General features: G+C 36.0%; 1 non-coding gene across 1 annotated transcript; it reads right to left on the bottom strand.

Annotated features, from left to right (window-relative positions):
* Nucleotides 1-2,263: 2,263 nt before the first annotated feature.
* Nucleotides 2,264-2,370, bottom strand: LOC126003040 (U6 spliceosomal RNA). The gene has a single exon (XR_007493584.1). It is a non-coding gene; the product is annotated as a U6 spliceosomal RNA (small nuclear RNA).
* Between the last annotated feature and the right edge of the window lie 350 nt (nucleotides 2,371-2,720).

Genomic DNA, 2,720 nt, shown 5'->3' on the forward strand with positions numbered 1-2,720 from the left:
TTAAAGGAAATAAGGCAGAAATATATTACATCACTCATACGTTGATATAAAGAAACACACAGGGAATAAACAAACCAAACAAATAAATAGCTCCTGGATCATGATTTCAGAGTCATGGTTGTGAGGTGGTGAAGCAAAATGGAGCAGGAAGGAGGGCAGTAGGGGAGCAGGGGTAGTACACTAGACAATGGTGGAGGATTATTGATGGTAGTTAAGGTGTGGCAACAAATATTTGAGGATTTCTGAACCTCCTAAAACATACGCAGTGATTTTCCCTTTATTAAAAAAAAGTAAAATAAGGGGCCAATGTTAGCCTAACATCTATGTCAGATTCTTTTTCTCAACCAGTATCACTGATATCCACTGTACCTCCACATACGACTCATTACTCCAACATTTTCTCATTGCCACTATATCATTGTGAAGCCCTTATAGGTCTGCATGGGGCTACTTCCTTTTATAGCTCAGTTTCATTCAACATCTCTTCTCCCTGGACAGAATTGCATTTCTTTTGTTTTTGTCATTTGCTTAGTGATATCCTCAGGAGCTTTCAGAACTTAGTTACCATAATGTTTCAAAACCATGATAGTTATCTATATTGTCACATTTGCCTCTTATCTCCACAACAGCACTGATATTACATTCAGTTTTACAACTTCTTTAAAGCAGGATTTTTTTCCATGACTGGAATGGTAGTATAAAGGACAGGGCATTTGCCTTGCATGTGGCTGATCCAGTTTTGATCCCAGACACCCTATCCAGTTCCCCCAAGACCTCCAGAAGTTATTCCTTAGAGCAGAAACAGAAATAACCCCTGAGCATTGCCAGGGATCAAAATATGTAGTTATTTTCCAAAGAATAATAGCTATTTTTCAATTAATTAAAATGGTTCCTGACAAATAGAAATTGATAAGTAAATTAATGACTTAATTTTCAGATATAATTGTTTTCTGCAAGCATTACTTTAGTAAGCAGCTGTATTACAAACCATCTGGATCATCTAAACTTGTCCTTTTAAGCCATCCTTAGAGATTAGAGACAAAGCTGAAAATAAGATTAAGTGCAAAATTTTAACTTGAAGAAATAACATTGGTCTTGGGGGGTAAGACAGAGCTTCTTTAAGATTCTCTAATTTCTCTAGTGCTTGATGAAATCATGGTGCATACTATGTCAGCAATCACTTCTAGTCTTATTTAGTTCAACAAGAGAAACACAGTAACTCCCTTCATCTCTTCTTACTGCACAGAACACTTCCCAAAAGGAGGACAGAATGTCAGATCTTAATTGGTTCCTGATGAACATTACTAAATATTGCAAACACCCAGTCCTGTTCTTGATCATAAATGGTGGAATCCAAAGCACTTACCATTTGCAAAGCAGGCATCTTCTACTTCTGTTTGAAAATATCTGCATGAAAAGGTCCTTAATGTGTTTTGAATCTATGAGCCTCTGCTTGATAGTTTTCTATAAATAAGGTAAAAAGAAATACATAGAGCAACTTCAATAACACAGTAAAACACACTGACATACACACACACTTAAAAAAGAAAAAAAAGCACATATAGCAGAGTACTTTTCAATAAATATTTTATTAACATTATCATTACCAATTCTCAAACATTTCTGTTTTGCTGGCAATTTTTTCTTTTAAAAATATAAACCATGGGCCAGAGAGATAGCATAGTGATAGGGCGTTTGCCTCGCAAGCGACCGACCCAGGACCAACAGTGGTTCTAACATGGTGCATCCCATATGGACCCCTGAGCCTGCCAGGAGTGATTTGTGCATGCAGAGCCAGGAGTAACCCCTGAGCACCGCCAGGTGTGACCCAAAAACCAAAAACTAAAATAAAATAATAAACATGGACTGCATTAGTGCTGATACAGTATGTGCCATGAATTCATAAAACAGTATAAATTAGAGAATCATAGAGAAGAAGCTCTGTCTTACTATTTCCCATATCCAGTGTTCTTTCTTCAAGTTAAAAATTTGTATTCCTGGCCTTAGGATACGAATAGTACTTTCATATTATGATTTTTGTACTACTAACATTTCTATGGATATTTTAATATGTCAAATATTCTCTGGATACTTTATATATTATACATATATGTGTGTTTCTATGTGTATATACATGCCTAATGAGAGCTGACAATAACTTTATGATATAGGTACTATTGTCCTTGATTTACAATGATAAAAATAAAGATTGGTACATGAGTTTAAAAAAATGTGTACTCAACCTTGTTTTCTTTTTTTTTTTTTAAATATGGAACGCTTCACGAATTTGCGTGTCATCCTTGTGCAGGGGCCATGCTAATCTTCTCTGTATCGTTCCAATTTTAGTATATGTGCTGCCGAAGCGAGCACTCAACCTTGTTTTCAACTTTGTCTTGATCTCCAACTGGCTTAAAAGGACAAATTTAGGCGACCCAGATGTTTTGTAATACAGCTGCTATGACTAAAGTGATACTTGCAGGAAAATAATTATAGCTGATAAATAGGACATTAATTTACTTATTAATTCCTATTTGTCAGGAACCTTTTAATTACTTGAAAAATAGCTATTATTACTTGGAAAAATAACTACATTTTTTGATCCCTGGCAGTGTTCAGGGGTTACTTCTGGCTCTGCTCCAGGAATTACTCCTGGTAAGCTCGCCTCACAGGATGCAAACCTCAGCTCAATCATTGCCCTGTATGTGGTCCTCAAATGACTC

This window comes from Suncus etruscus, chromosome 2, assembly GCF_024139225.1.
Source record: "Suncus etruscus isolate mSunEtr1 chromosome 2, mSunEtr1.pri.cur, whole genome shotgun sequence".
In the NCBI taxonomy this organism is placed as follows: Eukaryota; Metazoa; Chordata; class Mammalia; order Eulipotyphla; family Soricidae; genus Suncus; species Suncus etruscus.